At 40.5% G+C, this 27,275-nt stretch overlaps 1 protein-coding gene and 1 long non-coding RNA gene across 7 annotated transcripts in view; one reads left to right on the forward strand and one right to left on the reverse strand.

Annotated features, from left to right (window-relative positions):
* MICU2 (mitochondrial calcium uptake 2) overlaps positions 1-27,275 on the reverse strand; it is a 253,633-nt gene that overhangs the window by 192,026 nt on the left and 34,332 nt on the right. The gene's annotated exons all lie outside the window — the stretch shown is intronic.
* Positions 4,872-10,788, forward strand: LOC122463152. The gene is made up of 2 exons (XR_006286215.1): positions 4,872-6,087; positions 8,387-10,788. It is a non-coding gene; the product is annotated as an uncharacterized LOC122463152 (long non-coding RNA).

Below are 27,275 nucleotides of genomic sequence, written 5' to 3' on the forward strand. Positions count from 1 at the left end.
CAAGCAGCTTCTTTGTCTTGGTCGAGTGTGGTATCAAGCACGATTGTTGCTGACCCAAACGATGAAACCTGCAATGCCAGCAACATCAAACGTTGAAGAACTGAACCACTGGACACCTATTTATCCTGCACCTACAGTAATTCATTCTTGCAAGATGGTCCATGTTATCAACACTACTTTCAGTGTCATTGTAGTGGAGAATTATGTGGAGTTTCTTTTTCGTCTCCTTCTACAACCTGGTCACGATGCATCATCAATAATATTATTATAGACTTGCCCTTCTTTGAAAAGAAACAGAAGACCAGTGGCCCAGCAAACCCAGACATCGGTGACAGTTTTCCCCTGCTGCAATATAGATGCATCTCACTGGGTATATCTGGCTTGTTTAATTGTTCCAACTTAGGTCAAAATTTCATTTAATAGATATTCAGCAAGCTGAACAGTGGTGACGAAGCTATCCCCAATTATGTTTCTTCCAGTTTTATATCAGGGCTGAACACAAGCTCCTCACAGTCTGAAGTCTAACTTGATGAACAATCAACAGAAACGTGGTCTTCCTTCTCACAGCAACTCTCAACATGATCTATCACTATCATCTAATGACAGGTTTCAGAGTAACAGCCGTGTTAGTCTGTATTCGCAAAAAGAAAAGGAGGACTTGTGGCACCTTAGAGACTAACCAATTTATTTGAGCATGAGCTTTCGTGAGCTACAGCTCACTTCATCGGATGCAATGATCCGATGAAGTGAACTGTAGCTCACGAAAGCTCATGCTCAAATAAATTGGTTAGTCTCTAAGGTGCCACAAGTCCTCCTTTTCTTTTTATTATCTAATGATCTATCACTATCATCTAATACAGTGGTGGGCAAGCTGAAGCCCATCAGAGTAATCTGATTGCGGGCCGCAGGTTGCCCGCCACTGATCTAAGAAGTTGGCATCACATGACAACTCGTTTTCAGAGTTGCAAATAATTTGTATAAGGTCAGAAGCAGAATCTCCTGCCTGTTTATTTGCCTTCTTGAATTGCGTAACACAGAAAATACCCTCAATAATCTCCTGCATCTGCAGCATCTGGAGCACAATACCAGGACAGAAAATTTCCTCAAGAGTGTTAGGCAAAGTGAGCAAGCATCAGTCCACAAGCCTTGGATTTGAAGGGACCAACCTCTCCGGAGTACCTTCTAACTTACGGTGATGTATATAGCAACCACAGTCACTGCAGTGAATTATCAGTTAGCATATGCTAACTATTACAATATAAGATACTCTCACTAGAAGCAAATGTGCATAGAATTACTAAAAATATAGGATAACAGTAGAACACATTTGGGATACAATTTTACTGCACATACTTTTTTGATACAGTAAAAATGTTTTTCATGCTAAATTAATTTTTCTTTCTCCGAATTGTTTACATATATGTAGGTGACGATGTCATAAAACAACATAGTTGGAGGGCCACTAGTTCATGAAATATCACAACATATATGTTTGCAGGATATATTGCTCCACAAATGTGGATGAGGGTTGAACCTTCATAGGGGTGAGAGATGGTAGGAAATTGGATTTCTGCACTGGGAGTACAAGAACACTTCAAGCATCCAAAACTAAATTTCACATTACACACAGACAGCAACACACTGAATGAAGTTATTTAGCCAATAGCAATTTCTTCTACAACATTTTAAAATATTGATGAGACAGCCATTTATGCAGCTGCTAAATAGAAAAGGTCATTAAATAATTTAATTGGGTTGCCCAAGTGCTAGTTTTGCTATAGTTTGCATGTACAACACACAGAACTTTTGTGGTTTAGATTTATGTGAGAAATCTAAAGTTTGTGGTTTTCCTGTATTTTACATTGCTGCTACTTTGTCTTATTAAATTTTTGCAGCTCTGGAGTAAGTGCTTGGAATATTATTTTTTTAAAGCTACTTAGGGCCAACTGACAAAACAGAGCAAACTTATAGCCTCAAAAAGAAAAGGAAATAAATATGCATACTGTTTCCAAATATTTTTTTAAATGCCTTTGTAAGTTTAAAGTGGGATGTGCCAGTACTGCAATTCTATTACATAAGGACAAGAAAACATAAGACAACCTCTCATTCATGCAGGACAAATAGCTTTGCCAAAAGCACAAATTACATCTAATTACAGGGTATAACTCTGTCATCTCTCTTTTTATAACCTAGCCATTTACACACTTTGATTTTTGACTTCCATTTGGTTTTATTAACATCAAAGCTTTGTCATCACTTATCTGTTTCTACAGACTTTTTTACCTGAGGCAATAAAGAATAAAAACTTCTTCGCATTTCAGCTTTTCGGATGCAAGAAAGGTTTAGTCTGCATTGTTCTCATGATGTTTCATGCTTATTAAACTTTTGTATGTTGTTGTAAAGTTTATTGCCCTTGGCATACCAATCTTAAATGCACTATAATTAAACCTACTGCCAGTATGCATATAAATACATTAGCACTACACTTTGATACATCTTATTTTTTTTAAACACTATTTTTCATTAACATAACCACAGATGTAATTATCCAGTCTTGATGTATTACTTGTTGCAATAACGGACAATTTAATTTAATAAATTGTTTAGGCTCTAATCAAAGATTAAATGGCAATACATTTTTAATTAAGCTGTACAGAACTTTTCTGTATTTATAGATTCCAACAGAAAAAATAATCACACAACAGATGACCATCTTTGATTAAATATGAAAGGTAAAACAACTGCTCTTAGAAAATTAACATAGCTATCAAGATTTCTTTCTTGACACTTCAAAAAGATTCCCCATGAATTCTGAATGGAGAAAGGTGCGTGAGAGAGAATCCTGTCTGAAGGATATAGTCATAGAAATGTTCATACATCATCAGTTATTTTTCCTTCTCTGAAGATACCTTCTCCTAGAACTCTAATTCTGGGGAGAGTAATTAACATTAGGAATGTCCCAAAATAAGAAGGGATAGGATAACTCAATCTCAGATTTAACTTTAGTTACCTAAAAGATCTGAGTCAAGAGAAAAATCTTGCAGTAAAACTGGCCAATTTACAATAAGGAATTTCCTTTTAAAAAAAAAAAAAAAGCAAGGTTTTCAAAATTTGGATTTTCCTGCATTGGAATCAAATTCTGCAGTTTAGAGAGACAAAATTGGGATTCACTCCTAGAGAAGCTGAATCCAAGCAATAATGCTTGTATGGAGTGAATGAATGGAGAACTGGAAACAGTCCGAGATCATGTTACCTCGCCATGAATACAGCTTGACATGAGCTTCCAGTTTTAGGCTAGGCAAGTCATAGCAGTTCATGATACAATCAGACATGCTCCTCTTAGTACCAAGATCCTCTGCTGAATTTGTGTCCAATGAAACAAAAAATTGGGTTTTTAACAGCTTTAGTCAGCTCCAAGTAGAATCCAGAGGTCATGTTAACTTTAAGTATGTAGAGAAGGGCCTCACTGGGATGGGCAGGGGGCCATGAGAAAAAATACTGACAGGGAAACAGGCTCATTAAAGTAATACTCTGTCACCATCTTGAAGAATCTTGGATGAATTCAAAGCACCATTTCAATTTTTAAAAAAACTTGGAATAAGGTGGATCAGTCACTAGAGCCTGAAGCTCACTGACTGAAGTCACTGCCACCAGGAAAATGACCTTCTATGTAAGAAATCTGAGCTCAGAAGAGGCTTTCATCTGCTTGATCAGAAGCACATTAATATCAAACACCACAAAGGGCTTTTTAAATGGCAGAGTTTTAATAATTATTCTAAATACCTATGGTTAATTACCTCTATCACTAAATCACTCTGTGCCGTCTGAGAAGTCAAGCATAGGAAAGGTGGAATCATCTTTGTGTTTCATCATGTTTAAGAGGATATACTAATTTATTTATTCTTTTACAGTAGCTCTCACTGAAGTAACAAGGAGTCTGGTGGCACCCTAAAGACTAACAGATTTATTTGGGCATAAGCTTTCATGGGTAAAACACCACTTCTTCAGATGCACCACTTCTCCAGTGGTGCATCTGAAGAACCAGAACCACCACTTCTTCAGTGGTGTTTTACCCACGAAAGCTTATGCCCAAATAAATCTGTGAGTCTTTAAGGTGCCACCAGACTCCTCTTTGTTTTTGTGGATACAGACTAACATGGCTACCCCGATACTTCTCACTGAAGTGGTTTCCCTCTGTTCTTGATCTCCAGGACTTGGGATGTTTTGAGGATGAGTTTGCCCAGCCGATCTGAATCAAGGTTTCTGTTCTCCCATCTCTTACCCTTGGAAAGAATCCGTTTCCTTTGGTTAGGATGACATTTACCCTTGTTTTGCAATTTTGCTTTGCACTTTTTTCCTCCCCAGAGAAGAACAGAAGGATATTGTGGCATTTTCTGTTGCTTCCACTGGATATGAGGAAAATGAAAGGCAAAAGGAAAAGCTGAGGAGTTTAACAGCATTGATTGTGTGGTGAAACTGGTAAAGTCTGCAGACATTACAAAGATTGGTGGGGTAGCAAATATAAACAACTGGTCATGGATACATGATCTGAATAAGTTGGTAAGACGGGAATAATCAAACAACATGTTTTAAAACAGCCATGTGCAAGGTTATACATTTGGGATTATATCTTGGAAAGCAATGATTCAGTGAAGGATGCACTAGTCATTGTAAATAGCCAACCAAACATGAACTCCCAGGGCATGCCTACACTGCATCTGGAAGCATGCTTCCCAGCATGGGTAGATTCACATGTGCTAGCTCTGCTCAATCCTAGTGCACTATAAATAGCAGCATAGCTGTGGGTAGCACAGGCGGCAGCTCAGACTAGCTGCCTGAGTACCTATCTGCCTGCAGCAGGGAACGTATTGGGCTGCTAGCCCAAGCCACCACCCGTAGTACTCCCAGCTACACTGCTATTTTTAGCACGCTATCTTGAGCAGAGCTAGTGCATCTGTCTACCCACTCCACCCAAGTACACTCCCAGGTGCAATGTAGACATATACTGGTGGATAGTGCAGACAGTGGTAAAAAGGACTAAAGGGAACATTGAATAGAAGCTAGTATTTGGCACTGGTGAGACCACTAATACAATGCAGTGTCCATTTTAAAGTGTGGATACCAAAAAAAAAGCATACTGAAAATCTGGAGAAAATTCACAGACAAGCTACAAGAACAAGTAGAGTTCTAGAAAACAAGATCTGGTGGTCACTTTATTTAATCTTAACAAAAAGAATGGTAAGAGGAATTTGATCATGGTCGGAATTACCCACACAGGTTGATGTTAAGATTGTTCAGTTTAGCAGACAGACTCAAAGGCTGTAGGAAAAATTCAAAACTGGAAATCAGAGGCAAAATTTTCCCTAGTGGAAGCTAATCAACCATTGAAAGATATTATCAAGGGATGTTGTAACATTCTTCCTCACTATTTTGATTAAAATGCCAAGTACTAGGTCTTTCTAAAAGATATGCTGTAGTTCAACCACAAGTTATAAACCTGTTGCAGGAATCACTGTGTGAAATTCTATGTCCTGTGTTATGCAGAAGGTCAGACTAAACTGTTATAATAATCCCCTTTTCCTCAAAAAAAAAAAAAACATTATGAATCTAAAAAAATCCTATAGAGTCATCTTACTTACGGAGCTTGCCAGGGAATATATTGCCCAGGAATTAAGTTTTTCTAACCCGACAGGCTCCCTATGAGGAGACAAACAGCTGCAATAGTATGGGTCAAAGATGGCAGCGTAAAAAGGCTCACTAAATACACAAATATGTGAATGAGAGAGTTTAAAAGCTTATAGTGGACTTTAGAAACCTCTGCCCCCAGCACTTGCTTTCAGGGAGTAAGCTGCCACCACTTGTCTGATCGCCAGATTTCACATCTGTTTGAGCCAGGTCCTCCACTCCCTCTCCCAGATGCAGAAAGGTTAGTAGAGTAAGTGCGTTGCACTCTGCAGAAGCTGTCAAAAAGCTCCTGCAGGTAGTTCAGAGCACAGAGAAATCCTCATCCGGGAAAGCATTTTCAGACTGAGCATGGAAAGAACTTGGATGCTACAAGGATGAGCACTACAGAAAGCCATAAAGTAGGTAAGTTAAAATCCATAAGAAGCATTCCAAACTGGCAGGTAGGTGGCAACAAGTTCCCCATCCTGCTTCTAAACTCCTGTGGGGAAGGAATCGAAGAAAACCTGGAGCAAACAACCCCTGGATAGTGTCAAAATTCTACAATGTAGCTGTCTGTCAATCCTACCTGTTGATCAAGAAGCAAAAAAGCCAGGGTCTGTGTAGGATGGTGGCTTTCAACCTTTCCAGACTACTGTACCCCTTTCAGGAGTCTGATTTGTCTTGCGTACCCCCAAGATTCACCTTATTTAAACTACTTGCTTACAAAATCAGATATAAATATACAAAAGTGTCACAACCATTATTACTGAAAAACTGCTTACTTCTCATTTTTACTATACAATTATAAAATAAATCAATTGGAATATTAGTATCGTACTTACATTTCAGTGTATAGCATACGGAGCAGTATAAATAAGTCATTGTATGAAATTTTAGTTTGTACTGACTTCACGAGTGCATTTTATGTACCCTGTTTTAAAAGTAGGCAAATATCTAGATGAGTTGAGGTACTCCCTGGAAGACCTCTGCATACCTCCAGGGATATGTGTACCCTGAGAACCACTGTTGTAGGAGACCTTGTCATGCATTTATTTATTTATTTAATTTAAAGACCGGTATCACAGAAGTGAATGACCTCCTCAGAAAGCTTTGGTGAAAGCTACTCAGTGTCTCAGTAGTTCTCAGGCTGCACATTCAACATGTGCTTGACTTCGACGAGTAACTATTTCTTTGAGCAGCAAGACCAGCAGCATGGTATTACCACCACAGTTTTAATGAACAACATGACTGAACAGCCATAATGTATTCCATTGGCTTCTGTTCTACATATTATGCGGTTTTCTCATAAGCAATTGCCAGTGTAAAATGCAAGTTGGACTGTCTCAATTTAAAATTAAAATTACATGAATATTAACTGCAAGAAACATGTAGTGATTTGTCTTTTTATCATGATAAAACCACAATGACAACATTCACAGGGAGTTACAAACAGCTATAATTACTAGCCAACAGGTATTGTGTTAACTGGAAAATAAGGGCATTGGTATAAAAAAGCTGTTTATGAAATACAAAGTATTACATTATGTTTACTGTGTTTTCCACACAATAGATTTTTTATGTCAAAAACAATAAAGTCAAGGTTTTTTTTCTAGCCCTCTAGTCATGCATAGTTTATTAAGCTCCAATAGAAATTGTAACATTAATCTCATGGCACAATGAGCAACAAAAGGGAAGAAAGAAAAGTTAGCCCAAACATTTATCTATTATAAAAAGCTATTTTAATTCTTCAGATGGCTTGTATATTTTACTTCTAATTCAAGACAAATATATGCGTTGAGTGATACATCAACTGCAATTTTAAAGTGTCATTATACATTATTTACTGGCATGGAAATAAGAATAAAGTGTTTTTTTGTTTTTTTTTAACTTTCATTTGAGAAAGATGGGAAATTCCTTGGTCCCTGCTAGGTCTTATGTCAAGGGATAAGAGAACTCCAAACCAACACTACAAAATATTAGCCAATTGGTGAAGGGAGAGGGGCTGGGAGGAAAGCATGTTTTTATACACAACCTTGTTTGATCTGGACTCCCTTTCCCATCATATATTCCCATCCCTACTCCACCATAGAAACTGCAAATTCTACAAACAGGATAAGTAGCATTCCTAAGACAGCAACACAGCAAAGGCCCAGCTGCCTATGTTGTAGAGGTGATTATATGTCTCCCTCTGCCTTCCTCAGAAACCACTACTCTCTGAAGATCTCCTGCATGGCTTTAATTGCATTCTCTTGTGTGCTTAGCTACAGGACCAAGGAATGGAAATTTTAAATAATTGCTATAAATGTTAAAAAAAAGTTCTCAGGAATAAAATCACACACAGTTTTTGCCATGGGTGCATTACACTGAAAATAGCATGAGAACAAACTGGTACATTTGAGAGCATTCACTTCTTGCTGGGCCATCCTATTGCTGGAACAATTTGGGAAGAATGGTGGGTACAGTAGACACTGGTTTGCAGCAACACCTTGTAAGAGCAACCACCGCTTACCAGTAACATTTCCCCTGGGAACACCTTCCCTACTGTGAATAGTCGACACTCCCCATAACAGCAACAGCTGCTTAGGAGCAACATAGCAAAAGGGCACTGATAGGTGCTACTAACAAGCATCTACTGTATTGCTATCGACAATCTATTGAGGGAATCAGAGGATATAAAGGAACTTCTACAGTGAAAGTGTTAAAAATGTTTTCTTTTTTTCAGCCTCGTCTCAAGTGGGAGGAAACCTATTAGTTTGATCCACGTTGCTTTGATTGAACTGTTGTCATTGTTGAGAGGGAGTTGGTGCACAAAATTAATCATGGCAATTTCAATTCCAAGAGCTATAAAGAGAGGCTGTAAATCAGGTCAAACAATACCAGGAGAAAACAAATGGCAAGTGAAAAAAACCCAGTGAGGAACAGAATATGCCAAAGTAGGCCTCAAAGACTGAGATGATAAACCCTGGAGGAAATACAAGTAGAAAGAGTTAATTATGGACCCCAAACAGAGATAATAAAGTGAGAAAATTAATAGCAAGATTCTGCTATAGAAAGTTGAAATACAAAGCTTTTTGATAAAAAACCAAAGCACTGGACAATCAAAGTTATCCAGACAAAGCGAAGCTATGTCTATGCTGTGCTGCAGTGAAAATGACCCCGGGGGTGGGGGAGAGAGGGATGGAGGAAGAAGGGGTGAATTGCAGAGCGCACCAAAATGTTGCACACTATCTGCCCTGGGTAGACACTGCTGGTGTTAACTAAAAGGTACCTACAGTATGCGTTAACGTGGTCCTCTTTCAAAAAGGACTACATTCATGCGACCTAAATACCTTTTCATTCGCACCAGCAGTGTCCACACAGGGCATTTAGTGCATGACATTTAGGTGCATTCTACAGTTCACCTCCCAGTCATCTGCACTGCGGCACACTACAGGCAAGACCTGGGATACAATACTGCATGAAATATTATACTGCATCAGAAGGAGACTGGAAAAAAAGTAAATTTTATCTAGTACTCCAACTTAGGTTTATGATTAAAGAACGTGATTAAAGATGTGCAGATGCCACTTCAACTTCACGAAGATCAGACATCAGCCTGGTAATTCAAGCTACAGAAAAGACACAGTGTTAGAAAATAAGGATATTTATTTCAGCAGAGAATGTTTTAGAAGAACATAGTAAGTGCTGGGTGAAAATGAAATGGATAAGACAGTGGAATGAAAAGAATACAGAAGGGAAATACAAATTGTTCAGTGATAACATAAGCTAAAAAGTTACACATGCCATCCACCAATAAAGAAACCAGTTATTAAATATTGAAATCCAGTGTAGATAAACTCTCTGAAAATAAGCAAATGGGAACAGAAGGCTACATCAGGGAAAAATTGTAGAATATAACGTCAAAATGACAAACTCGCTAAGAAATAAAACAAAAATTACACTAGAGGGCGCTGGCAATACAAACTGCAGGACAACAATGAGAGTTCAGAATTACTTGTTTAAACCAAGACAGTAGGCAATTCAAGTAGGAAATTAAATGGGAAAATAACCGAGTACAAGTTAAACAGATAGGAAATATACTATCAACTATAGATGTATGCTATAAATAATGTACTGTACACTTGTCAGAAGTAGTGTCGGTACTATTTAAAGGGAGAATGCATTTGTATTGTGGTGTGCCATTGTGGTCACATTTTCATGAAGAGGAAGTGATAAGGGATCATGTGACACAGACCTAGATAGCTGCTTCATTCACACTGAGCTCTGGCTCCATTCCTTACTGCTCTGATAAAACCACTACCTAGAACAGCTTATTGAAGTAAAATAAGATTTTTCAATGCCATAAAATGTATCTTTTTTAAAAAAGGATTGAGACTTTGATCAGTACAAAACAGAAGCTGCAGCAGCAGCCTCCTAGCACTGATAATAAACACAATGGTGCCAGCAACAGCATATCCTCAAATACCATCATGAAAGAACAAGAAAGCTTGACAGCTGGAATTGTGGAAGAAATTGCACAGAACCATACCATACACAGTAATGGGGAAAAGAGGTTTAAGAATTTCTCATCCACTCTGCATTCTGTCCCGGTGGAGATGTCCCCTAAATGGAAAGTTCTGATGGAGAATCGCAGTGATAGACCAATGAGTATTATTAACAGAGGAGACTCAGCAGAAACACAAAGACAGATTCTGGGATAAAGAGAAAAAAAACTGCAGCTGCTTGAGAAACAAGCAGAAGATAGCAAGTACAGGTTACAGGAAAAAATTATTTGAACTGAGCGACTCTCTGCATTCAGAGAGTTACTATGAGCTATTTTGGTACAGTTCCACAACTATAAAGACAGACACACTCTTTTGGAGCACATACACTTCGGAGCACTTTGGACCTTTCATTGTGTGTTCAGTGCCTAGCACAATGGGGCTCCAACTCCTGGTGGCGGTCTCCTGTCACTATCACAATATAAATAATAAAATAATAAGAAACTGCTGCAATTAAAGAGGATTAATCAGCATAATGGCAAGAACATCAGTTTTAGCATTAGAGAAATCACACATCTTTTAGCCCAATGAGCAAGTTCCGCAAGAAACATGGTCACAGATCTAACACCATCTATTCAGCTGTTGTACACCAAAAAAAAATATAAAACTTCACACAAATCAGATGAATCCCTGAGTATCTTCAGGAACTGTGTATGCTATCAACATAGACAATAGTCTTCAATGTATGATTCAGTGTTTATAATGTTTACTTGGCCATATGATGACATTGGAAAAAAATTTAGTCTGCCGTTTAGTCCATAAGATATTCTAAATAGGGAAGGGTCTGCTCAGTTTATGATTAAGATTTAAAATCACTCAATTGAAATTTAAGTTTTGAGTGTCTGTATATAGGTAAAGAGAAATGTTTAGATTCTTTCAACTGAAAATGTTTACTATGTATTTAATTTTAAAATACCTTTACAAATTAAGTTGGCTAATATTTATGCTAAAGTTACAGTTTTAAGAAAAAGCCATTGTTTGCTCCTATATTAGATGTGGGCCTATTTTATGTTCGAATTGGAAATAAGGTGTATATTTTTAAAAGTGAGAATCATTAACAACTGGAACAGATTACCAAGAAATGTAGTATACTTTCCATCACTTGAAATGTCTAAATCAGTAGTAGATGTTTTTCTAGAAGATATTTCTTAGTTCAACTACAAGTTATTGGACATGATGCAGGAATCACTGGGTGAAATCTAGGATGTGTGTTATGCAGCAGGTCAGACCAGATGACTAATGGTATCTTCTGGCCCTAAAATCTTTATGAAATATAAAAATGATTTAGGCAGTTAGGAAATGCATTACCTTTTATTACAGTTGAAAAACTACAAGGATGATCTTAAATTCTTTTCTTAGAATATCCAGGCCCTTCACAATCCAATCAGAAAGTAAGAATGGCCATACTGGGTCAGACCAAAGGTCCATCTAGCCCAGTATCCAGTCTTCCGACAGTGGCCAATGCCAGGTGCCCCAGAGGGAATGAACAGAACAGGTAATCATCAAGTGATCCATCCCCTGTCACCTATTCCCAGCTTCTGGCAAACAGAAAGAAGAAAGAAAGAAACAACTAATTAATTTCAAAAGAGTGGAAATTGCCCTCTTGCAGCACTTGGTAGAACATGGATTGTATGTGTCATTCAATTCCCATAAAAGATGCCCATCTTTTCTTAAATGCAAGAATTTTTTCCATTCTAGAGGACAACACTTTTATGAAGGTTGTTATATTTTCTGATCAGGGCTCTTATATCGCAATTGGAGAAGTACAGCCAGTCTCTCTCTCTCTCTCTCCAGGAAAAAAATTAATTCAAATTCAGACTGAATTAGACTAATTTCCAATAGGTATCAACATACTAGATGGAGATTACAGCATAGTTCTAGACCCTTTGATGGACAGTGCCCTGAAGTCCAGTTACAATTCTCCTCTGTTATTATGAGCTAGACTATGTTCCTGCTGACAGCCACTATATAAGTGACTAAAGAAATTTAAATCCTAGAGGAAAATGCTTATGTTATTGCGCCCATCGACATGAGACACACCTTAATTTAAGTCTGTATCTTACCTATACATTATATGATGAGAGATACATGTCAACCACAAAAGTCCCTATAGTATCAACTAATCATGCAGCCACCTACCTGAGGGAACATGATTTAACTCCTCACTGCACACAACAGCATTGAGGTTTCCTGTTTATCTTTTAGATAAACCCAATTTTAATATAATAAATGCTTTGCAAACTCTACTGTTTTCAAACTGAATGACACCCTCACTCTCTGTACTGGGGTAAACTGGACCTTCTTTTATCCAAAAAAAAATACCCCTATTGGATACAATATTGTAAGACAGTTCTTAGTTTGGCAACAAATCTGGCAAAATGGTACATATTGTGTCTAAACCTCAACATCAATAAACGACTGTAGCATCCATCAAAGATGGCATATTAGGTCCAACTACCTAATTATTAATAAAAGTATTCCTAAATTTCTGTAAACACTCCTGAAGAGCAGCAAGGTCCTACTGATGTCAAAGTTCCTACAGAAGTTAAAATTCCCCAAATTAACATAAAATATATAAAAGTTTAGAGGATAACATTATTTTGAATTACATGTAAGCAGCTATTAGAAGACTCAATGGATACTCTATTTCTCTAAGAAACGTTCTTATACCTTCATCCCTTATTTCACGTGGGCCACTGCACTTCAATCATTTAGGGTAGTTGGAAACCACAATCATAAGATTTCATCTGTGCTAATGACCTGCTAATGTATTAACCTCTCCCCAGAACTGCGTATCTCAGGAATGAGATCTACTCATTTTTTTGGGAAATGGTCTTTAAAATTAACAAATAAATGTATAAACATTCCCACTGCAGTCCTGACTAAAAAAGATACAAGTGAAAAATCTTTTGATAGTAATGGGCACCTACCAAGTTGAAATATTTAATCATTCCACCAGCATTGGAAATACAGACTAATTATGTGGCAGGATCCCCTTCTTCTATTGTAGGACTGTGTTCATTTTAGTAAAGTGAACTCAATACCAAGACTATGTTACCTCTTCTGAATCCTCCCTCTATATTTCAAACAGTTGTAGCACAAATCATCCCAGGGACAAGCCAAAAACAAATCAAAACAAAAACATAAAACAATTTCAACAGGTGAGGGGAAAAAAGAAAACTGGGGAAGAATTAGTCAGTACTGTTATCCAAGGACACAGGAGTTCTTTCCCCTCTGAACTGGAAACACCAACCCCGCAACATCATTATTTGCTGTAAGGGAATGGTATAATCGTCATGACCATGACGTACTGAAATGGAAAAAAATCTGTTTTAAGAAAAACAAATGCTCCAATAGTATGTTAAATATCAGCCTCCAAAGGAAAGGAACATTTTTAAAACCTAACCAGGAAGGACCCCTAAAAAGACTGGGTCCTTAAATGACTGAATGACACTATGTCCTTCAATTAAGTTTAAAACAATTTTATACGTACCTACAACTAGGAGACTTTTTAAAATAAGTCTAGATCCAAATCTCTACTATCATGTCATGTAACAGAGATACACCTTCAATATACAAACAATCTTAAGCATTTGTCTCCTAAATTTATCCTTCAGAATACTATGGATGAAAGATCATCCTGCTTCACAATTTCAGGGTGTGTATATATTGAAGACTGACTTGTCTAGATCCCTTGCTACCATTCATTAAAAATCAATTTGCACAGTATTTACACAAATGCTGTGTGTTAGACTGCCCCAAGACAGTAATAAAAAAAATCTAAATTTGTAGAGATCCAAAGCAAAACTCACATTTGACACTATTTACCTTAAAACTTGGTTGTCTTGATAGAAAAGGATTAACTAACTCAATACAATACACGCATTTAGATTCTCAGTCTTTAGGACTAGAGTGGACCAACATTCATTCTACAGGACCAGAAATGTCCAGAGACCAACTTTATACCCAATGATTATGAAAACAACCATAAACTGGGACAAGCACTCCACATCTACCATGAACTAAATGTAAAATCTTATAGCACATGTGAATTTATAACATGGAATCTTGTATGTAATAGGCTAATTATTTTGTGGCTTCCTTCCTGAGTCATAAAATGTTTTATATTCCCATCACAGACTGTGAATTATAATTACTGCTAAAAGCAGCAGTGGCAATTATATATACACAATATAAATTAACTATTCCATTGACAATCTTTCAATTACAATTAATCGCAGTTAACTCAAGCAATTAAAACAAATTAACTCAATTAAAAATCACAATTAATAGCAGTTTTAATCACAGTTAAAAATAATCGAATACCAATTTATAAATATTTTGCATGTTTTTCTATATTTTCAAATATATTGATTTCAATTACAACACAGAATACAAAGTGTACAGTGCTACTTTTACATTATTTTTTATTAGAAATACATGCACTGTAAAAAAGATGAAGGAAATAGTATTTTTCAATTCACCTCATACAAGTACTGTAGTGCAATCTCTTTATACTGAAAGTGCAACTTACAAATGTAGAATTTTTTTTACAAAACTGCACTCAAAAAGAAAATGTAAACCTTTACAGCCTACAAGTCCACTCAGTCCTACTTCTTGTTCAGCCAATTGCTAAGTTTGTTTACATTTACAGGAGATAATGCTGCCCAGTTCTTATTTATGTCACCTAAAGTGAGAACAATTTTTTTGCAGGAAGAGATTTCCATCTTTCAGTCAGCTCTAATTATAATATTCTCTGTATTATCTTCCATCCCATTTCTTATGCATCCTAACATCCCGTTTGTTTTTTGACCACAGCTGCACACTGAGAAGTTTTCATTGAGCTGTCAACAGTGATTCCCAGGTCCCTTTCTTGAGTTGATCTAGTTAATGTAAAACCTTGTAAAGTGTATGAGTAATGACAGGTTTCAGAGTAACAGCCGTGTTAGTCTATATTCACAAAAAGAAAAGGAGTACTTGTGGCACCTTAGAGACTAACCAATTTATTTGAGCATAAGCTTTCGTGAGCTACAGCTCACTTCATCGGATGCATACTGTGGAAAATACAGAAGATGTTTTTATAAACACAGACCATGAAAAAATGGGTGTCTATCAGTACAAAAGGTTTTCCCTCCCCCCACCCCACTCTCCTGCTAGTAATAGCTTATCTAAAGTGATCACTCTCCTTACAATGTGTATGATAATCAAGGTGGGCCATTTCCAGCACAAATCCAGGGTTTAACAAAAACGTCTGAGGAACAGTGTGTGTGTGTGTGTGGGGGGGGGGGGGGGCGCGGAAGGAATAAACAAGGGGAAATAGGTTACTTTTTATAATGAATCAACCATTCCCAGTCTCTATTCAAGCCTAAGTTAATTGTATCCAATTTGCAAATTAATTCCAATTCAGCAGTCTCTCGTTGGAGTCTGTTTTCGAAGTTTTTTTGTTGAAGGATAGTCACTTTGAGATCAGAAATTGAGTGACCAGAGAGACTGAAGTGTTCTCCAACTGGTTTATGAATGTTATAATTCTTGACATCTGATTTGCGTCCATTTATTCTTTTACATAGAGACTGTCCAGTTTGCACAATGTACATAGCCGAAGGGCAGCAGGAGAGTGGGGTGGGGGGAGAGAAAACCTTTTGTAGTGATAAACACCCATTTTTTCATGGTCTGTGTGTATAAAAACATCTTCTGTATTTTCCACAGTATGCATCCGATGCAGTGAGCTGTAGCTCACGAAAGCTTATGCTCAAATAAATTGGTTAGTCTCTAAGGTGCCACAAGTACTCCTTTTCTTTGTAGGAGTAATGTAAATGTTTCCCTTCAATGTTCATTATTTTGCATTTATCAACACTGAACTTTATTTACCTTTGTATTGCCCATTTCCCTAGCAAGGTTAGGTCTCTGTAGTTCCTCAAAAGTTCTCTCTGATTTTGACTAACCTAAATAACTTGGTGTCATCTGCAGACTCCCCACTCCCACCTCCCCTCCAACAGACACCTTTCTTGATAACTTATTAATATATTAAACAACACTAAACCTAAAAGAGAATCTCAATGCACCCTACTGTTAACTTTTTGCCATGGTAAAAATTGACCTTGTATTCCTATTCTGTTTATTCTCTCGTAGTCAGTTTTTAGAACCTCTTACCCCATGGCTTCTTCTTTCCTGTTGTAGTCTCTTATAAGGGACTTCGTCACAGTTCTTTTGAATGTCTAAATAAATTATGTCAACCAATTCCACTTTATTCACTACTTTATATATATGTTCGAAGAGATTAGTGAGATAATTTTCCTCTGTAGAAAACATATTGGTTACACACTACCTTATCATGGTCTTCCTGGTGTTTTATTATACTGTTTTTAATTATAATTTCAATCAATTTGCTAGGTACAGTTACAAAACTTAGTGGTCTTTAATTTCCAGATTGCTGTTACAGCCTTTTAAAAAAAAAATATCGGTACATTTGCTACCCTCCAATCCTCTGGCACAGTAGCTGTTTTTAATGAGGGAGTGCATATTTTTTGCAAACAGTTCAGCCACTTCATACTTATTATATCAGTTCAAAATATACTGTCTTTCACATGCAGTCCATACCAATTGAAACCACCACACTGGATCAAACACAGAAGATATCCTAGGACTAAATTAATGATAAATCCATTGACTACCATCTTAGTCTCTAAATATACCAGTTATATTCAAGTCAATCAACTGATTGCCCAAAATACTGTTAGTATTTAGTGTTCGGATTCATAACGAAGAGTAGACGGATGTGAGGGGAAGTTTATTATTCATAATTTTTAATTACTATGTTAAACATAAATAAATTGTAACAAGAAAGAAATAATATAAACATAAGAACGTAATGTGTTTTCCTTTTTCTTCTGTTAGCTGATGTAACATTCAGTACTACTCAATTTCCATGTAATTGTCCTTCTGTGTTTATTGAATGAAGCCATATTTTAGAAAAGTTTCTGTCTCTCCTTCTATGTAAATACTTTCATGGCTAAATATTTTTTGTTGCTCGTACTTTTTTTTTTTTTTTGGATATGGGGTAATCAAACAGTGTTCAAGATGAGGAGGCACCGTCCATTGATCGAACATGGCTATGTAGGATCTTTTCTACAATTACCTCGGAAGATGATCTTGGAGCTCGACACCCACCAATGATGCAGCCATCATATCTTTCCTGCTTGCCTCTCCTTAGTAGCTTACACAATCTAAAGACCATGACCGCATAACTGTCCTCAGTAGCCTCAAGTTAGATCAGAATACTCAAAGCCAAGCTTGAACAAAATCGTTTGTGTGGTTTGCTGTTTGAATGCAAGAGTGCCACCTTGTGACATCTACCTCAAAGACTTAGAGAACAGTTGCACTGCAAGAAAAAACGTTTGGAAAACAAAGTTTTCCCACAGAACAAGCATCACTTAGACTGAAAGGATTGTGTATATAGTATTTTTGTTGCAATGGATTCATTACTGGAAAATATGTTTATGCACACTTTAGGTGACAAAACTAAGAGCTTTACAGTCATAAGTACTGATGTGGCTAGTCAGTCTTAACAAGAAGAATTCTCATCCTGCAATATTAATATGCCTTGTCTCTTATTTTAACAGAATTGTTCCTTGTACTAACAGAACTGTGGAAAGTAAATGGTACAATGAAGTGTTGCATCTCCATCTACCCTTGCAAAATTTCTATACACTAGATTTCTAGCAGACATGTTTAGTCACACCTTCTTTCATGCTATTAATGATATGCCCTCATACATCAAAGTTCATGGCATATCTAAAAATATCTGTCAATCATGTTTTACATTGCAAACTTAACATAATAGAATATTCTGCGTGGTAAATAATTCCAAACATGTTCCATATTTAGGGTGACCAGATGTCCCGATTTTATAGGGACAGTCCCGATATTTGGGGGTTTTTTCTTATATAGGCTCCTATTACCCACCACCCCATCCCGATTTTTCACACTTGCTATCTGGTCACCATATCCATATTTGAGAAAGATTATAGAAAAACTTGAATAGAATGTTTAAGTATGTTTCCAGCTTCTCTGCTTTCAAAGAGTGTATTTTAGAGATCAAATACACAAAAAGGAATGTGTGTCTTGGGTTCTAGGTGCTTTTGTCAAAAATCAATATACAGGCAAACAAGAGTGAAGACAGCAGCTACTCTTCATGCCCAAACCAGAAGGTGACCAATCAAAATACATGATGCCTTCCTCACAAAACATTAGCACTAACCCCTCTCCCACCCTAAAACTTAGGTAATCTATGGGCCCTGCAGTCTGCTCTCAAGGTCAACAGCTTCAGGCTACTTCAGATTACGGGAGAGTTGAGGAAATTTCAAATGTGAAAACACCTTATGGAAGATTCCTTGCCACAACCCCCTGTTTGTTAAAACTTTGGGGCTGAAGTTTGAGTGCCTCTACTGACTGCAACTGTAGCAGGCTAGCACAGGTAGAAAGGCAGCCTCCCAAACAGGCAAGTCCCAAACCATTTAGGGTTTTACAGATCAAAATCCAACAATTCAACATCACTCAGAAGCCACTAAGCAACTAGTACAGATTCCTGAGAGGTGGTTTTCTTGTGTTCCAAGGAGATATACCAGTTGGTATATTTAAAGGTATAGGCAAATCTAGAGCTCACTTTAGTAACCTAATCTTTACATAACAAAGGTATGGATCTCCGTAACAACACCTGAAACTGAAAATAATGGTCTGGCTAAAAGAGCACAAAGATGAAAAAAAGCATTCCTAGAGACTGCTGTTTTAACATAGTTTAACAGCTGGAACTGATAGCTGCAATTATATAACTAACTGAGAAAGACAGATAATGTGACTATTGCTCATGCACCCAAAGCAAAATATTTTAAATCATAGCATTTTGTCATTCCACTTCTAAGAAAAGATTGTTATACCCCAACAAGTTCATCGCTGTACGTTGAGTCAGTTATCTACAGGGATCCTAGTTTTCTGTCATAAAAAAACCAAAATTCTTAGATTAACCCCCCCCCCCCCAATCCACCTTTTCCCTTGATTAAAATGAAACGCGGAACTTCAGTTTCCCTAGCCTCTATATAGGTATCTGTTGAACACCGTGTTTGATTGATATACAGTAGAACCCCATTTATTCGAGCCTCCATTACCTGGCTTTCCATAATAACCGAACCACCAGCCACCTGGAGCTGACCAGCTGAGCACCAGCCGACCAGGACTGACAGCACGAGCCCCAGCCACGGTCAGCCCCAGGAGGCTGGTGATTCAGTTAACACGGAGAGCAGATAATGGAGGCTCGGAAAAATGGGGTTCTACTGTATATGTTTTTGGTTTTTTTTCCACAAAATGTAAAAACTAAAGATTCTCTGTAAAAATGCAAATTCCGCACACTTCCATGGCAAACTGATTTCTAGGATCCCTTATTAACTATAAATTTTCACCATATAACAGCAAAGACTGAGATTATCATATCTTCAGAAATTAATACACTGCATGCTATTGCATCTGTAAATTAAAGAAAGTTCACATGGTGGCAGGTTTTACTTGGAATACTATCAGCAAGTTTAATATATTCAATAAAAAGTTATCCAGAATGTGATTTTTTTTTTTTTTTTTTTTTTCCAGAACAGGTTAAGGCCTTGTCTACACTGCCAAGTTTCTGGGCAGTAAAGCTGCTTTCTGCAGCGTAACTCCCGAGGTGTACACACTGCCAAGCCACTTAGTGCGCAGACAGTGCGCAGTTGCAGTGCTTTAAAAAAACCCACCCCAACGAGAAGCATAGAGCTTTCTGCGCCAGGAGTACAGCACCGCGATGCCAATGTAGATTCCATGGTCGATTACAGTGCTGCGACTGGCCTCCGGGAAGTGTCCCGCAATGCCTGTTCTTGCCTCTCTGGTCATCAATTTGAACTCTACTGCCCTGCCCTCAGGTGACCAACTGTCACTCCCACCCTGTAAATTCCTTGGGAATTTTGAAAGTCCCCTTTCTCTTTGCTCAGTAATGTGTGCAGTGGTCTCAGCGCATCTTTCCAGGTGACCATGCCTGCTCTATGCACCAGGTGATCCCCCACTTGGAGCAATGCTGAGCTGCTGGACCTCATCAGCATTTGGGGAGAGGAGGCTGTCAAGTCCCAGCTGCGCTCCAGCCATGGGAATTATGATACCCTACAGACAGATTTCAAGATACATGACAGAAAGGGGCCATGATCGGGATACCCTGCAGTGCAGGGTCAAAGTGAAGGAGCTGTGGAATGCCTACCACGAGGTGCGGGAGGCAAACCGCCACTCCAGTGCTGCATCCATGAGCTACCAGTTCTACAAAGAGCTGGATGAAATACTCGGTGGCGACCCCACCTCCACTGCGAAGGCCACTGTGGATACTTCTGTGGCTCGTGTGCGAGTCAAGAGTGGACAAAGCCAGGAGGAGGAAATCTTGGATGAGGATTTGGAGAAGGAGGGGAACCCAGAGGAAGAGGACGACTCGGAAGCCAGAGATGCATGCAGCCAGGAGCTCTTCTCTACCCCGGAGGAGGCTAGCCAGTCACAGCTGTTGGAGTTTGGTGAAGCGCAAACTGGAGAGGAGGCCCCGGTAAGTGGCTTTGATTTTAGGAATCACTGAGGTGAGTTGTTGGGGGCAAGAGGGTTGCAGAAAGCAGGATTGTGTCTGTACAATGTGTGTACCACCACATGCCTAGTCTGAGTGGCAGAACAGGGTATTGATTGACTCCCTCACTTCATGGGAATCTGCCTCAGAGATCTCCACGAAACTCTCATGGAGATACTGGGCAATCCGCTGCCGCAGGTTCTTTGGCAGAGCTGCTTTGTTTCTTGCCCCATTAAGGGTAACTTTCCCGTGCCGCTCTGCCATCACTGGTGGGCGGGGGACCATTGCTGCACACAGGCAAGCCACATAAGGGCCTGGGCGGCAGCCACAGGCTTGGAAAAGACCCTTCCTTGATTCCCTGCTCACCCTCAGCAGCAAGATATCTTCCATAATGAACACAGCCTGTGGAAAATGTGAGGACAGGAATGATTATAAGGCGCCAGCACACCCCCACCCCCAGTGCTGGCTTTCCCCAAGAGCCACATGCCCAGTGTGTAGTATCGTCCTGGAACACTGATTTCCCTGCCCCTGTGGTTACTCACCATTTTGGGAGTCTTGTGGCTCATGTGTGCTTGCCTAGGGTCAGCCAGTTAGTGACAGGTATGTGAATAGTGGCAGTGTTTTAAATCACTGAATCAGTGGTCTCTGTGTTGCAAACAATACTGCTTCCGTAAAATGTTGCATTTTGGCTTCAAAAATATAACGTTTGGAGCCCAGCCTCCCTCTTTGTTATCGCTGTCTGAACGGCTGCGCGGAATTAGAAAGCGGCCATGAAGAACTAAGGAGGACTTTCTGCGGAAGGTCAATATACACTCCAGAGCCAAAAACCAAGAATTGAAAGAGTGGGGGGACAGCAATAAGAGGGACCAAAAGGAGAACACAGCATACCAGAATGAAGCCACCCAGTGGCTCTTAAATGTTATGGAGTGCCAAGTGGACACGCTCCAGGTGCTACTAGCACCACAAACTGAGCAGTTCCACGCCCGCCTTCCCCTGCAGCCACTTTCACAAAACTCTTTCCCATGCGCCTCCCAGACATCGCCAACACATTTTTATCAACCTCCTGGCTCCAGTCTGTACCTGGTGCATTCCACTCCTGCCTCATCACAGTCCAGCCCTGCGGACTCTCAGTACCCACTGCACTCAACACCTGTCCCTCTGCAGTTTAGCCTTGTTGAAGTACAGTACCCGCTGCACTGTACTTCAAAGGAGAAGGTTGGATAGGATACCTGGACATACACAAATCTTTAACCACCCCGGGACCCCACCTCCTCCTGGGACCCTCCCTTCCCCCATCCTCCTCAGAGCTGATGTGTTTTTTTTATTTGTCTCTCTCCTCCAGTTGTTGTTTTTTAATAAAATAATTGTTTTGGTTTGAAAGCAATCTTTATTGTATTAACTGAAAGCAAACAGAGCCGTGCAAAACACCAGGCAATTTTCTTAAACCTTCATAGTGCATCGTCTGCACTGATCACAATCACCTCCTAGCATTACAAGCACTGCACTCCCAAGCATAGCAACAAATATTAGTGGCTTTCAGCTTCAAATTGCTGCCTCATGGCTTCCGTGATCCTTATGGCCCCATGCTTCACCCCTCTAATAGCCCTGGTCTCTGGCTGTTCAAATTCAGCCTCCAGGCGCTGAGCCTCAGCAGTCCAGCCCTGAATGAAGCTTTCACCCTTCCCTTCAAAAATATTATGGAGTGTACAGCACAGGAATATTGTCATCGGCCAGGTCCAGCCTCCCATATAGGCAGCGCCAGCAGGCCTTTAAATGGCCAAAAGCACACACAACAGTCATTCTGCACTTGCTCAGCCTGTTGTTGAACCACTCCTTGCTGCTGTCAAGGTGCCCCGTGTATGGCTTCACGAGTCATGGCATTAAAGGGTAGGCAGGGTCTCCCAGGATCACAATGGGCATTTCGACTTCCCCTCTGGTGATCTTCTGTTCCAGGAAAAAAGTCCCTGCTTGCAGCTTCCTGAACAGGCCAGTGTTCCGAACAATAGGTGCGTCATGCACCTTGCCAGACCAGCCTGCGGTAACGTCCATGAAACGCCTACAGTGATCCACAAGCGCCTGGAGAACCATAGAGAAATACCCCTTCCAATTAATATACTCGGTGGTCTGGTGCCAGACCAGGTGGTCTGGTGCCAGAATTGGAATGTGGGTGCCATTTATTGCCCCTCCGCAGTTAGAGAAGCCTGTTTGTGCAAAGCCATCCACAATGTCAGGCACGTTGCCCAAAGTCACAGTCTTTCGGAGCAGGATGCGGTTAATGGCCCTGCACACTTCCATGAACACGAGTCCAACAGTCGACTTTCCCACTCCGAACTGATTGGCGACCGATCGGTAGCAGTCTGCAGTAGCCAGTTTCCACAGTGCAATCGCCACGTGCTTCTCCAACAGCAGGGCGGCTCTCATTCTCATGTCCTTGTGCCATAGGGTTGGGGCAAGCTCATCCACACAGCCCCATGCATGTGGCTTTCCTCATCCGAAAGTTCTGCAGCCACTGATCATTATCCCAGACGTGCATGACAATGTGATCCCACCACTCAGTGCTTGTTTCCTGAGCCTAAAAACGGTCTTCCACTGTGGTCAGCACCTCTGTGAATGCTACAAGCAATCTCGTGTCGTAGCTACTACGCATGGCGAGATCAATGTAGCACTCCTCTTGCCTTTGTAGTTTAAGGAATAACTCCACTGCTACTCGTGACGTGCTAGTCAGAGTGAGCAGCATCCTGGTCAACAGTGCGGGATCCATTCCTGCAGACCGGAGAGGCAGAGAGCACAGTACACAAACCGTTGTAAGATGGTGCCAAATGCGGACAGAAGCACAGGGATTGTTGGGACGCGAAGCAATACATCACTGGGTATTGGGACAGGACCCAGGATGCCCTGCGACACCCTTCACCTTCCCCCAACTCTAAGCGGCAGAAGAGGAAGAGATGCTCTGTGGCATAGCTGCCCAGAGTACACCACTTTGAATACTGCTGCAAGTGCGAACCCACTATTGCGCAGGCAGCTGATAGTGTGAATACACAACAGCGGTTTCCCTTCAGTGCTCTCTGAGCAGCGCTGTAACTGCTGGCACTGTATCTCTGCCAGTGTAGACATACCCTAAGATATGGCTCCTGTGTATCTGACATCACCAAGCTGCTAACTGAGATCCTAAATGGTCTTTGTTTCATCTCTCTATTTACACTTGCTCTTCTGCAAGTCTAGAATTGCCTGAAAAGAAAAGCAGTTGCCCCCACACAGATTTCAAATCTGTATTTATAGCTCTGCCCTTTCTAAATCCACTTTTGAAAACAGTTGAAACAAGGGGTGAAGTGGTAGTATAACTCTGAATTTCCTTCCTTTGGTGTAAATTCTCCAGATAATAAAGGTTTTTTATGAAAACTTAGTTTTACTGTCAGCATGTACTGGTGGGAGAACACCATTACTGTAGGATCTTCTACAGAACTACTGACTTCAGACATTTTTAGTTAAACAGAACTTCAACTGTTTTGCATACTGTGCACAGGAAACACTCGTTTGAATTGCTACACCACCAATCTAAACTACTCCTATCTCCTCCTACTCTCTGCTTTACTTCCTATATAGTATTACGTAAAAACCTTATAGTAAAAATGTTAAGGTTGGAAAGTCAAGCACTCAAGAGTTAGAAAATGGCAGAATTCAGCCTTCTTGTGCATATGCACTATGACTATATTTTTAAATTACACTATCATACACCATTTTTCCACAGGACCCTGCCATATTCAGTGGCCCCTCTCGTCATTGTTTTGAACTCAGCTGCAGGCATGCGGATATCCCCTTTCAAAGCTCCATTTCTGACACCCGGCATGCTTATCTGCTCCTGGACACAAAAAAACCCCTTACTGTGGAATGCTCCTGCTGCAGAGGCAGGCGTTTGTGCATGTGTGCGAGAGAGAGGGGGACGGGGGGAGGGCTGATGTTGGGGTTTCCCCCTGCTGCTGTCTGAACTTACAAGACAGCATGCTGACACACTCTCTTCCCCGCAAAACACACTGTCTTTCCCACTACATACACACAACACACTCCCTGTCAGACTCCACCCCCACCCCCCCATTTGAAAAGTATGGTGCAGCAACTTCAACACTGGGATAGCTACCACAATACACTGCTCTCTGTGGCACTGCAAGAGCTGCTAATGTGGCCACGCCACAGCGCTTGCAGCGGACAGTGTGAACACATGGCAGCGCTTTCCCTGATGCTGTCTCCGAGGGCTGGTTTAACTCCCAGCACTCTACATCTGCAAGTGTAGCCATAGCTGCAGTGATAGTAGACACTGCATTACTTATGATGACTGTTACTGGCCTACAGGAACTATCCCACAATGCCCCATGCTGACCTCTGGTCACCATTATGAACTCTGCTGCCAGGGCTCAGGTGGACAGGAAGCCACCCCTCCTTTTTAAAGCCCCCCAAATTTTTGAAAGTTCCTTTCCTGGTTGTCTGGCTTGGTGGGCACACCTAGCAGCTCTCCATTGTAGAATTTAACTGCCCTGCTGACAGTTCTGGCTATACGCTGCAGACATGCTCCTGACTGAAGTATACAGGAGGTATTGGATCTCCTGGGCTTGTGGGGAGAAGAGGCTGTGCAGGCACAGCTCTAATCCAGCCATAGAATTGTGGATAGCTACGAGCAGATTGCTTGGAGGATGCAGGAGAAGGGCTACAACAGGAACCAGTAGCAGTGCCATGTGAAAGCTAAGGAGCTGCGGCAGGCAGACCACATGGCAAGGGAGGCCAACAATCCATCTGGTGCCGAGCCACAGCCCTGTTGCTTTTACAAAGAACTGCAGGCCATCCTCAGTGGAGACCCCACCACCAACCCCAAGAGTACCATGGATACTTCCAAGGAGTCCAAGTCACAGACACCTTCCACAAACAGCAAGGAGGAGGAGGAAGAGGAGTATGGTGCACAGGCGAACGGGGGATCCAGCTGTGCAGCAAACCAGTAGAGTTTTGATTCCTCCGCAGTCCAGCCAGTGAAGCATGGACTAGCCTGCTGCAGGGGAAGGAACCTCTGGTAAGTATGCACTTTGCCTTGAAATTACAGAGCTGGAACCCCCAAAGTAGCAAGACACATATGTTGATTTACTCTTTTTTTACTTGGGCTAGAAGAGTTAGTGAAACAACCAAGAGAGGTAGAATTGCTATCTGTTTTTCATTCACCTCTAGAGTTAGGGAGACAGGGCCACACAGAGCAGTTTGTTTACGTACACCAAGATGTCCCATGAATCCTCCATAGATATCTTCATGAAACTTTCATTGTAGTACTCTGCAATCCTCTGTTGAAAGTTTCTGGGGAGGGCTGCTTTATTTCTTTGACCTCAGTAGGACACTTCCTCATGCCACTCAGTGATTACCTCAGCAGGCACTATTGCATACAGAGGGTAGCAGCATACGAGCCTGGGCGGCATCAGGACATCAGAAGCAGCTGTGCTGTCTCTGCCTCTGTTACCCTCAGGAGTGAGCTATCAGCTAAAATCACCACTACCCGTGGAAAATGGTGCCAGTATTGAGTTCCATTACCCTACACAACTATACTCATGCCTGATAGCTATTCCCCCCTCATTTCCCCAACCTCCCTGCAAGGGCTTTACCCACCACGGCTGGTGCTATGAATGGTGCCATCCTAAATCAATCCCCTGGAGAAGTGAGCATGTAATGCTTACAACTTTGGGGGATCATGGGGAGTGAGTTCAGTATCCTAAGTTTTGATCTCTGTCATGGATATTCTGACAATAATACCTCTATGTGTTGTATCTGCAGCTGCTGCCACTGTGGCCTTCCGGGTCTCTCCCTCCAGAATCATGGAACATCTGAGCCAGATAAGGACGAGAAGACAACTCAGGATGACATGTTCCAGGACATGCTGCAAGCCTGTGCTACATCAGAGAACAAGACCAGGGCCTGGAGAATCACCCTTGCAGACAGCATGGAGAAGAAAAGAGTAGAGAGGAGAAAGGCTTAGGAGTCCAAGCAGTAAAAGGAGAGGGAGGTGCACCAGGACATAATGGGGCTTCTCAGGCAGCAAACAGAGACACTGCAGACTCTAGTAGACCTTCAGGTTCAACAATCCCATGCTCACCTCCCTCTGCAGCCCATATGGAACTTAATATCGGGAACTCCCTATACCCCCCCCCCAACATTCCACGTGGCATCAGGGGACACCATAGTACCCCTACCACTGCACCCCCAGGGACATTAAAGGCAATCACAGCTTCACATACACTGACCTGCCAAAGCGATAGTTGGTGTATGGGTACCTGAAATGGAAATGTGTGTTCTTTCCCCTTCATAAGTTCTGTTCCCTTAATTCATTAAGATTTCAATGTTTTTTTAATTGCCTGGTTCATGTTACTAAATAAAATTCTATTTTTTGGATCAAGATTCATCTTTATTAGTTCACAACATATGCTGTC

The sequence above is a fragment of the Chelonia mydas genome, chromosome 1 (assembly GCF_015237465.2).
Source record: "Chelonia mydas isolate rCheMyd1 chromosome 1, rCheMyd1.pri.v2, whole genome shotgun sequence".
NCBI lineage: Eukaryota > Metazoa > Chordata > Testudines > Cheloniidae > Chelonia > Chelonia mydas.